The 11,197-nt window shown below is 45.7% G+C and overlaps 1 long non-coding RNA gene across 1 annotated transcript; it reads right to left on the reverse strand.

Annotated features, from left to right (window-relative positions):
- Positions 1-5,032: 5,032 nt before the first annotated feature.
- Positions 5,033-5,788, reverse strand: LOC121160181. Its single transcript, XR_005884512.1, has 2 exons — positions 5,715-5,788; positions 5,033-5,410 (listed from the first exon to the last, which is right to left on the reverse strand). It is a non-coding gene; the product is annotated as an uncharacterized LOC121160181 (long non-coding RNA).
- Between the last annotated feature and the right edge of the window lie 5,409 nt (positions 5,789-11,197).

An 11,197-nucleotide genomic window follows, 5' to 3' on the forward strand; every position in this document is an offset into this window, starting at 1 on the left:
GCTAGGCGCCTGCGCAGTACCGTGAAAGCTACGTAACTCTCCATCAGGAACCAAGGTGTGGCTTTTCTGGCCAGCGCCATTTTGGGTATGGCATGTGGCCAGTACATGCAGATGCGGCTGGCAACACCTCACTATTCCAATTTTAGTTTGCACCAGTAGGAACAGTCAGCCCAGCCTGACTTTTCCCTGATCTAACCCACATGAGGTGCACAGGTGTTGTAGCCCTGCCCAGTCTGGTCTGCCCCCATCCAGCTCATGCTCTCCAGTGGGAGTAGGTGTCCAGCAAGGGAACCCTTCCATATTCCCCCTGCCGGCTCCATCCCCTCCCTTCCTGGTTCTCACATGTGCTGGTCGGGTGCTGTGGTCACATTTGGTACAGGTAGCCTCGGCTTGGCATTCCTTATTGTGCACTGCTTTTGTCATTACTGAACCTGACTTGACCCACACTCTGCTCTGGTGTTCAGATTTGCCAGAGGATGACGCGAACTGATTCAGCCTGGTCTGCCCCTGACCCATGCCAAATGTATGCCAGAGGGACACTTTCCATAACCTCTTCTGGGCTGTTTCCTATCATGCTTCTTGCGCTTATTTGTAGGGTCCATGTCCTGTCAGAGGAGTTGTCCAGGCTTCTCCATCAGAACACCTCCCAATGCCAGATTTTGCACATACCAGGGGGTCCATGAGCCAGCCCTACTCAGTTCACCTCCTGAAATAACAGGACAGTGGCTTTTTCTGACTGGCCTTCAACCCATTCTGGTTCCTGCTGTTGGATGGTTCAGCCCAGCCACGGCTTGTCCACACCCGCATACAGCTCACACATGGCTCAGTAGGGGTTGAAACCTAGCCTAGTCCGTCCCACATCCACCCTTGTCCTCCAGAACACCAGAAGGTGTTGCAGTCTGGCCTGGCCTGGTGCGTCTTGTCCCATTCTACACTTGTGCCAAGGGAGACCACAACCGCATCCTGACCAGAACACAGCCCCATTCTAGCTCGTGCACCCCTTGGTGAGAACCTCCGCCCAGCAGGGTGTCCCCCTAGCCCAGCAACGGGGCCTGTTCCCAGCCATAGATTGCACACATGCCAGTTGTTGCTCCGACTCAGCTTGACACAGCCCCTCACCTGTCGCAACCCCTGCCTTAGACACTGTGGCTCAGCATCTGTGGCTCATGCAGACCAGTTGGGGCAAATCCTAGCTGGGCATCTCCTGTACTCCACCTTGGTTTTCAATCTTACTTGTGGGCCAAGGTTTGCTCAGTACTGCCCGGTGCACCCATTCCATGGCCTTTTCATACATTGATGAGCAGTTGGTGCTACTTTGCCCAGCCTGTCTAACCCCCAGGTCTGGACCACCTATTCACCAGTGGGAGCTATAACTCGCCAGGGGAGCTTCCCAAGTTTCTTCCCCGATCCCTCCCAGACCCAGTTCTCATACATGCCACTGGGCTTTAGGCCAGTGCCTGGCATAGTCCGGCCCTCCTCTTGGCTTTGCATGAGCTGGTGAATGTTATAGTCCAGCCCACCCTACGCCCCCCTCAGGATGCACACTCGAGTGCCACTGCCCTGACTAGTCCAGACTGCCATTGGTTCTCCAATCTGTGGTCAATGGCACGTTCCCTGGTCACACCTAGCTTAGTCCACCACGACTCCATCTCTTGAAGTAACCTGTGGGGCTAGAATTCCCACAGGGTTTGGCCCACACATCCCCCACAGAATCTTCCACCAGGTATGATTCTCTAGCATTTTTGTTAATCTCATGGCCCTGCTTAATGTGACCGGTCTCCACTGGGTCAGTTCTGTTTCCAGCCTTGTCATCTACTTGGACCAATGGGTATTGTGGTCCATCTTGAGCCTATCCACTTAATACTCAGTCCTCACACAAACCAGTGGGAGCTGTAGCCCAGCTGGGGCTATTCCCCATAACCCCCACCAGGCCTGCTCCCTTCCCTAGTTCCCATGTATGCGAGTATGTACCACAGGCTTGTTCAGTCTGTCCCTCCTCCCATTAAGCTCTGGTACTTATCAGTGGGCATTGAAGCTTAGTTCGACCCAACCAGCCCACTGTCCAACCCACACACATACTGGCAGGTGCTCTTCTGTTTAGCAACCCTGCCCCTGTCCTGGTTTTCATGCTCTCCACTGGGAGTAGTTACCCACAAGGGAGGTGCCCACTATCTCCCTACTAGGCCACTCCAACTTCTGGATTGCACACTCTCCAGGTGATTCTAGCATTTAACTTAACAGAATTTGCCCCCGGTGCCAGTCTCTGCCATCTGGTGAAGTGGTAAAGCCCTACCAACATTTGTCCACTCTAATTTTGCTTGCAGCATTCGGAACAGTCAGCCCAATCAGGCCCTTCCCGATCTAGCTCACATGAGGCCCACAGGTGTTGCCCTCACCTGTCTCAGCCTTTGCCCTCAATGCTGTGGCATAGTATCCCTGCCTCCTGTAGACCAGTTGTTGTAAGAGCCTGGGTTGGAATGACATGTGCTCCATCCTGATCTCTATTCTTTTTATTTTGAGTTGAAGTTTGTTTGGTCCTGCCCAGTCTGCCCCTTCTAGTTGCAGCTCGGCCTACTCCACATCCTGTTTTAGGATGCTCCTTCGGGTGTTGCTGCCTTGACCTGCCCAGAATGCCATTGGCTCCTTTACCCATAAGTGATGGCAGGTGCCATGATCACTCCTAGCTTAGTCCCTCGCCACCCCAGCCTGTGAACTAACCTGCGGGGCTTGTATTTCCACAGGGTTAGGCCCACACTTCCCCCATAGAGCTTACTCCCGGACCAAATTCTGTCGCGTGCTGGTGTCTTGACCCTGTCAAATGTGACCATTCCCCTGTTCCACCACCCAGTCGTGTGATGGTGCCCAGCTAGACAGAACCCTGTCCATAGCTTTGCTGTGGACCGGTGTGTGGCAGTCAGTGAACTCTATGCTAATAGCCATTCTGAGGATTCCTAATTTGGCTGGTGTTTCAGTCTGGCTCAAATAGATCTTATGGGCGCTCCCCTCCAAACCTTCAGGTCTCAGTCCCAGGCTTGAACTAAAGTTTCATGTCCCTGTTCCTGGGAATCACCAGGGATTCATGTCTCACCTACACTAAAGCTGGCCTTATTCATGGGTATCCCTAAGCAGCTATTTCATATGGTAAAAACCTGCAGCAGTGGCTTTGGCCTGAGTCCCCAATCAGATTCTACCTGGCAGGGGCACCTCCCACAGCTGTCACCCTGCGGGGGGTTTCAGACCGCCCCCAGCCACAAGATCAGAATCCACCCTGACTTGTCCTGCCACCAGCTTTTGGTGGCAGGGTGGAGCTAGGACATTAATCCAGCTTCCAAGTTTCCTTCATGGCAATTCACCCTGACGTAAGGTTGCTCCTGAACCTGGAGAAGCCAAGAACTCAGCCACCACCTTGTGGCGGTGGCTTTGGCCTGAGTCCCTAGTCGGATTCCACTTGGCAGGGGCACCTCTCACCTCCTCTCTTATTTTGATGATGTCCTTTTTCCTACTAATCTTGGGATTCTTTGTTGTTGTGTTTCTAGTTCTTTCAGCTGTAAGGTTAGCTCATTTACTTGGTGCTTTTCTAGTTTCTTGACATAAGCACTGATTGAGATGAACTTTCCCCTCAGCACCGCCTTGATTGTGTCCCATAAGTTTTGATAAGTTTTGTTGATGCCTTCATTTGTTTCAAGCAATTTTTAAATTTCCCCTTTGATTTCCTCTCTAACCCATTGCTCATTTAGTAACATATTATTCAGTCTCCATATATTTGTATGTCTTCCTTGGTGTTTTGACTTCTTGGTCTCAAGCTTCACTCCTTGGTGGTCTGAGAAGATGCATGGTATGATTTCCACTTTTAAAAATTTGCTGAGACTTGCTTTATGGCCTATAACATGATCAATTCTGTAGACAGTTCCATGTACTGATAAAAAAAATGTGTATTCTCTGTAGAATGAAAGGTTCGATAAATGTCAACCAAGTCCATTTGTTCTAGTGTTTGGGTGAGTTCTACTGTTTCTTTGCTGTGTTTCTGGCTTTTTGATCTGTCCATTTGTGTTAATGGGGTATTAAGGTCTCCCACTATGATTGTATTGGAGTCTATTTCTCCCTTTAGGTCCGTTAATATTTGTTTCACGTAGATAGATGCTTTGGCATTTGGAGTGTTAACATTTATTATGGTGATCTCTTCTTGCTGAAGGCATCCTTTGATCATTATGTGGTATCCTTCTTCATCTCTTTTGATGCTCTTTACATCAAAGTCTATGTCATCTGATATAAGAATGGCTACACCTGCTCGTCTTATCATTTGCTTGGAATATCTTTTTCCATCCTTTCACTTTCAATTTTCTATGATCTTTATTGGTGAGATGTGTCTCCCATAAGCAGCAGATAGTTGGGTTTTGTTTTTTGATCCAGTCCTCCAATCTATGGCATTTGACTGATGAGTTTAAGCCCTTTATATTCAGCGTTATTATGGATAAGGGGCAGTTTGGTCCTGCCATTTTGGAGATGTGTTGTTCTATGCTTGGGTTTTCTGTTAGCCTTTTAGTGGGATATTTTCCTCATTTGCCTTTGTTTCCGGTGGTTGCCATTTCTTTTTCTTTCATGGGAACATCCTTGAGTATCATTTGTAGGGCAGGTTTAAATAAGACAAAAATCTTGAAGTTTTTCTTTATTGTGGGAGAATTTTATTTCATTTTCAAAGACAAAGGAGAGCTTTGCAGGATAAGTTATTCTGGGCTGAAAATTTTTCTCTTTTAGAATCTGGAATATGTCACTCCAGTCTATTCTGGACTGTAGTGTTTCTTCTGTAAGGCCAGATGTGAGTTCGATTGGGGTTCCCCTAAATGACACTTGATTTTTTTCACGTGCACATTCAAGGATATTTTTTTTCTTTTTGTTCAACTGAAGAGAGCTTGATTATCATGTGTCATGGTGAAGTTTGTTTTTGGTCAACTCTGTTGGGTTTTTTATAAAGAAATATTCTTTATAAAATTTATAAAGAAGTATTCTTTATTTATAAAGAAGTATTCTTGGGTACTTTTTTTAGCCTGACCTAGCTCTGCTTCCAGCTTTTTGCTTGTTTCTTCATGGTGACAGGAAATATCTTCTAATTCTAATATTCTTTCTTCTGCCTCATTCATTCTGTTGTTGAGACTCTCCACTGTATTTTTAATTTGCTCTACTATGTTCTTAATTTCTGATATATCAGTCTTAATTTGATGTATTACTGCTATTTCTTCTTTGAACTCTTGTTTGTACTTCTCATTGTTGACCAGCAGCTTTGCAATGAGTTTCCTGAGTTCTTTGTCCCCCATTTTCTCAATGTCTTCCTCAGTTAACTCTGAGAGCGGGCGAAGCTTTGCTCCTTTGTTGGAGACTCCTCAGTAACATTCATAGTGCTTTTGTCTTTTACCTTTTATTATTTTTTTTTTGTTATTTTTTTATTGGAAAGGCGGATATACAGAGAGGAGAGACAGAGAGGAAGATCTTCCATCTGATGATTCACTCCCCAAGTGAGCACAACGGCGGATGCTCTGCCGGTCCGAAGCCGGGAGCCTCTTCCAGGTCTCCCATGCGGGTGCAGGGTCCCAAAGTCTTGGGCCGTCCTCGACTGCTTTCCCATGCCACAGGCAGGGAGCTGGATGGGACGTGGGGCTGCCGGGATAGAACCTGCACCCATATGGGATCCTGGGGCATGCAAGGCGAGGGTCTTTTACCTTTTGTAGTTGCCAATCTGTTTGATGAAATCATCTCTATGGTTTATTACCTACAGGTATATAAGTTGATTTTTTTTACGTTCAATCAGTGCTCTAGATTTAGGAAACACAGCTGTCCTGAATAATTGCTTTGTCTGTGGCACTGATTTTGTAGGCAGCACTGAGCTTGTCGCCCCCTGCTGGCCGATAAGTCTGAGTACCTCCTGGGGTTATTTTGGGTGGAGTTGGTGGTGTGCCTTGTAGGGGCTGTTTTTTTTTCCTGCAGAGCCTGTGCAGTGCTCTAAGATGGTGGTGATTTTGTTCCCAGCGTAGTTCTTGGGCAGCTCAGCTATCCTCCCTTCAGTGTAACAGTGTCTGGTCCTGTGACACTGATATCTGAGAGCTGCTGAATTAGCGCATGCGCAGTTTACTGCTCCTCCTCTTGCAGTTCATCAGTGTTTGGAGCACTTGCCACAGTGTCCAAAATGACACCCATAGGGGCACCAACAAAGATCAGGGGGCTACTGGCCGTCCGCTCCAGGGACCACACAGACCCTACAGGCTGCAAGGCTGGCGCTGTGGGCTCAGCTCAGTGCAATTAGCTAGCAACACACCCACTCTGGACCTTCGCTTGGGGTCCACACTTGCTGCCCTGCTACCTGAGATGGGGCCAGGTGGAGAAATGCAGCTGCTGGCTTTTAGCTCCAGGACCACATTGACCCTGCAGGGAGCAAAGCTGGTGCTCCCCTCACCCCTTTGATCAGTTCCATGTGAACTGCCAGAAAGGAGTCTCTGTGCTGCTCTGTCAACTCGGAGTTCAGCCTCTCCACACAAGATGGCGCCCTGAGTCTGCTACTCTTTCTGCGCCTGTGGCTGCTCCCAGTCACTCAGCTTGATTGTCAGGTCCCAGACTATACTCGCTTTCCTAGCTCCCCACGTGGACCCAGGTTCTCACCTGGTGGTCACAACATCTGTGTGGAGGCCACTGCTGGATGTCTGGCTGGCGCTGGAAGCCTGGATCGCCAGAGCCTGGATCACCGGGGTCTGAGTTGTTGCTCGCTGGGTGCTGGTGGGTTCTTCGGTCCACTACCACACTGCTGTCTCATTCTGCAGCCTCCCTGTGTTCAGGGGGGTTCCAGGTACCCCCTTCTTACTAGCTGAGCCCTATTTTTTCCCTGTAATCTACTTATTGTACTTCTCCCTGCCTAAAGATTCTCTGTCGTATCAAATGTGTCTGTACCCCATGCTGCCATCTTGCCTTTTCTGCCTTTATTCTTCTCAAGTAATTTTCTGATCTTCTCTTTTATTTCTTTTAAAACCCACTGTTCATTCACAGTGTATTACTCAGTTCCTGAGTACATGCACATCTTCTGGGGTCTTTTGATTGTAGCTCTCTAGTTTCACTCCATGATGGTCTAATAAAATGCATGGTGTGGCTTCAATTTTTTTTTTAATTTGATGAAGCATGTTTTGTGGCCTATAATCCTGGAGAAGAATTCATGTACTGATGAAAAAAAAAGTGTATTCTGTGTCTGTAGGATGTATGATTTCTTAGATATCAATTAAGTCCATTTGTTCTAGGGCCTCCTGGGTGAGTTCTGCTGTTTCCTTACTGAGTTTCTGTCTCATCGATCTGCCCATTGAAGTTAGTGGGGTGTGAAGGTCCCCACTATTACTGTATTGAAGTCATTTCTCCCTTTAACTCCACTAATATTTGTTTCACAAACTAGGTGCCTTAACATTTGGTGCATATACATTTATTATGGTGATTTCTTCTTGCTGAAGGGATCCTTTGATCATTATGTGGTGTCCTTCTTCATCTCCTTTAATGCCTTTCACGTCACAGTCTATATTATCTGGTATGAGAATGGCCACACCAGTGTCGCGCCCACGTGTCTTATTGCCCAGCAATAAGACGCAGGCGCGAGTGAAGCCTTCTGCGGTAAAATTTATTGTGCACACCAAGATGAGGAGGAAAGGGGGCGACCCCGGCAGGCTGTCTGCTCTTATGTGCTGACTGGCCCCGCCTCCGCCGATGATAGGTCGGCGTCATGATCACGCAGGGTCCTGGGCGACCGGATTCGTCAGTCCCCAGTGTTCACGTGCCGGCCACGCCGCAGCTCACTGCGCATGCGCTAGGCGCCTGCGCAGTACCGCAGAGGCTACGTGACTCTCCACCACGCACGAAGGTGTGGCTTCTCCGGCCGGCGCCATTTTGGGTACGGCATGTGGCCAGTACATACAGATGCGGCTGGCAACACACCAGCTTGTTTTTCCTTTCCGTTAGCCTGGGATACCCTTTTTCATCCTCTCACTTTGAGTTTCTTCATATTTTTGTCTTTGAGATATGTTTCCTGTAGGCAACAAAGAGAAGCGGTTTCTTTTTCTTTTTTTAAGTCCAATATGTCAATCTATGATGTTTGAATGATGAGTTTAAGCCATTTACATTCAGGGTTAATATAGATATGTAGTGATTTGATCCTGTCATTTTAGCAATGGGTTGGCTATTGTCATGTTATTGGTATGTTCTCCATGTTTACCTTTGTTTTTGTAGCTGCTATTCCTTTACTGTCAGTAGGGCATCTTCAAATAACATTTATAAAGAAGGTCTTGTAGCAAGGAGGTCTATGAACTTTTATTGTGGAAGAATTTTCTTTCATTTTCAAAGACAAAGGAAAGTTTTGCTGGGTAAGTTATTCTGGACTGTCAATTTTTCACTTTTAGGATCTGAAATATGTCACTCCATTTTCTTGTAGCCTGTAGGGTTTCCTTGGAGAGATTAGTGGTGAATATGATTAGCGAACCTCTATAATTTAATTGATTTTTCACATGCATATTTAAATATCTCTTCCCTATGTTCAAATAAGGGAGCTTAATTATGATGTGTCTTGGCAAAAATTGCTTTTGATCAACCTTATTGGGAGTTCTGTGTCCCTCCTATATTTTCTTTGCTAGTTGTCCCTCCTTATTAGGCAAGTTTTTTAATGTTTTTATTGGAAAGGCAGATATGCAGAGAAGAAGAGAGACAAAGAGGAACATCTTTTGTCCACTGGTTCACTTTTAGGATCAAAGTGGCCACAATGGCTGGAACTGAGCCAATCTGAAGCCAGGAGTCTCCCGTGGGTCTCCCACATGGATGCAGGTCCCAAAGCTTTGGCCATCCTCTACTGCTTTCCCAGGCCACAAGCATGGAGCCGGATGGGAAGTGTGGTCACTGGAACATGAATCAGCACCCACATGGGAGCCCAGCACATTCTAAGTGAGGAGTTCAGCAGCTAGGCTACAGCACTGAGACCTAGGCAAGTCCTTAACATCATTTCATTGAATACGTGTTTGAACCCAGCTTCTCTTTCTGCATTTCTGGAACTCCCATAACTCCTATGTTTGGTGTTTTCATGGTGTCCTTTAACTGCGGGTTTTTCTTAGTTTTACTTAGTTTATCTTCCAGGCTTTTGACTATGTCAGCCTATTGCAGGAGGTGCCTTCCAACTCTGAGATGCTTTCTTCTGCCTCACGCATTCTGTTATTGAGGTTTTCTGCTGAATTTTTAATTTACTGTCTTTTCTTCATTGTTAATAATTTGCTTTGATTTTTTTCAACATTGCTATTTCCTGTGTTAAATATTCCTTAAATTCCTTGAATTCTTGTATGTGCTCCTCATTGTTTCTGAGGAACTTTATAACAATTTCTGAAAAATTTCTTACAGCACACTGCCCTCCCCCCCACTGCACCGGTTCCTCCATGTCATGTTTGGGTAAATCTGAGGTTGACTTTTGCTTGCCTGTGCATGAGGAGTCAGTAACCTCATTCATTGTCCCTATGTCTCTTCTTTTGCATTGGGACATTGTAACTCTGATTAATGGATTCATCATTCAAGAATGATCATTAGAACTACCATTTAGTACGGCAATCCCTCTATGGGAGATGTGCCAGAAAAGATATGGAAACATTATGTCAGACAGATACTTGCTCCACTAGCCTATTGCACCACTACAAGGTAGGGACTCACCACAGTGCCCATCCTCAGTTGGATGTGGTCTCCGTACACAGTGAAACATCCCTCAGCCACAAAAGCATGAAGTCCTAACATGTACAGTGAATTGATGGAACCTGAGGAAAACCTGTTAATCCAGATACGGAAAGTAGATATCTCTTGTTCTCCCTCATATGTAGATGCTCTCAAAATGCATTCTGAACTCACAAGAACTATTATAAGAAGCTGGAGGGCAAAAGACAGGAGAGGGGGCTTCCTATGAGGGACACTAAATCTGGGAGAGATCAAATGAGTCAATGGTGCAATAGGTCCACATTAAACTGTTACACGTTCTGGGAGTAAGTGGCAGAAAGATGCCCCAAGGCTGCTGTGATAATATGTTGGTGGAGAAGGGAAGATACTTATGGGTTTGATTTGATCAGTGCACATTTTAAGTACGGATAAAATACAGCACTATAGGCCATACAAATGTGCAATATAAAACTTTATGTTTTAAAGATTTATGTATGTGAAATGTAGAATTAGAGATGGAGAAAGAGAGAGAGAGAGAGAGAGAGAGAGAGAGAGAGAGAGAGAGAGAGAGAGAACTGAGAGAGAGATCTTTCATCTACTGGTTTCGTTTCCAAATGGTTGCAATGGATGATGCTGGCATAGGCTGAAGCCAGGATCCTGGACTTTCTCCCAGGTCTCTCACACAGATGGCTGGGGCACTACGGCTATTATCTCCTCCATCCCCTGGGTTTTCCGAAGGAGCTGAATCAGAAATGGAGCAGCTGGGACTTGAACTGGTACCCATGTCAGCAATGTAAAGATTGGCTTAACCTCCTATTCCATGGCACAGGTCCCGCAATAATTACCAATAAATGTTTTTCAAAAATCTGAAATTATAAAGAGCAGTGAATAAAATGAAAGATATTAGAATGCCTCACTGGAAGAATAAACAGAGCAAAGATTTGGCTTCTGATGGGGCTATTTAAAATAAAAGTTGGAGCAGAAAATAAAATGAGAAGAAGTAGACATGAATAAAGCAAACAAGGTCATTTGGACAGCATTTAAATAGAAGCATGTTGTAACTATTTGAATGGCACTTTACATTACCTACAGGACAGAAAGCATTCTGACACAGAAAATGTCCCTAACATTATATAGAAAACATGTTATATACATTATATATCATATATATTAAATATATTATATAGAGAACATATGTGTCTGTAGAAGGACATTGTGATCGTAGAAGGTCAACAGGCACAGGATTACTATTGATAGGATAATATTTGTATGAGAACAACTGGATAGACGCCATTTGTGTGACTGATTGGATATCCTTTGTATGAGAACAAATGAATGAATACCTTTTGTATAGCTGATTGAATGTCATTTGTATGAGAACAGCTGAGTGGACAACATGTGAATGAGAACACTTGGTGGAATATACAAAAACAAAAGAGCTCCAAAGAAGGATATAGAAATAATTGATGGGTCTGTTGATAAGCTCAACACCTCCTCC

Source organism: Ochotona curzoniae, unplaced genomic scaffold (genome assembly GCF_017591425.1).
Source record: "Ochotona curzoniae isolate NIBS_2020 unplaced genomic scaffold, NIBS_Ocur_1.0 contig_4389, whole genome shotgun sequence".
NCBI classification, from domain to species: domain Eukaryota; kingdom Metazoa; phylum Chordata; class Mammalia; order Lagomorpha; family Ochotonidae; genus Ochotona; species Ochotona curzoniae.